The sequence below is a fragment of the Aphanomyces invadans genome (genome assembly GCF_000520115.1).
Source record: "Aphanomyces invadans strain NJM9701 unplaced genomic scaffold supercont1.5, whole genome shotgun sequence".
NCBI lineage: Eukaryota > Oomycota > Saprolegniomycetes > Saprolegniales > Verrucalvaceae > Aphanomyces > Aphanomyces invadans.
The window spans coordinates 23,631-24,143 of record NW_008580150.1 but is presented as its reverse complement, the minus strand read 5'-3'; positions in this window follow the sequence as shown (position 1 = coordinate 24,143).

Below are 513 nucleotides of genomic sequence, written 5' to 3'. Positions count from 1 at the left end.
GTATGGAAGTGAGGCATAAGACATCGCTCTCTCAATGACGCATCAACGACTGTCCGCGTCAAGATCCTTTGACGTTTGTGACGCGGACGTCAAAGTACACGTCTCCATTCGTTCACAATGTGAACAACTCTGAGAAATCAATGTGGCTACACGCATCGGTCAGGACACTCTGGGACGACGCAGTAGCACCTCAGGTTACAGAAGCGATGAACTTCCACGCAATTCCTCGCTCAAGCCACCTTGAATACTCTTGAAGCGGCACCAGTGATATTCCGTCGTCTACCAAGGGAAACTGTCCTGCATGTGAATACGCATTACACCGTCCTACTTGTGTGATAGCAGCTCATTGCTGGAGAGGAACTGGTCCAGCACTCTTTTCCTTGACGGGGTCCAGCCCTCATTGACTTGAGGGGTCCAGCACTTGCGCTTCCTAGGCGTCGCCGTACAGTCGCTGCGAGACAACAAACGACACGAGCGCGGGTTGGCCGCCAGATGTGGCCAACAGAAGGGCCT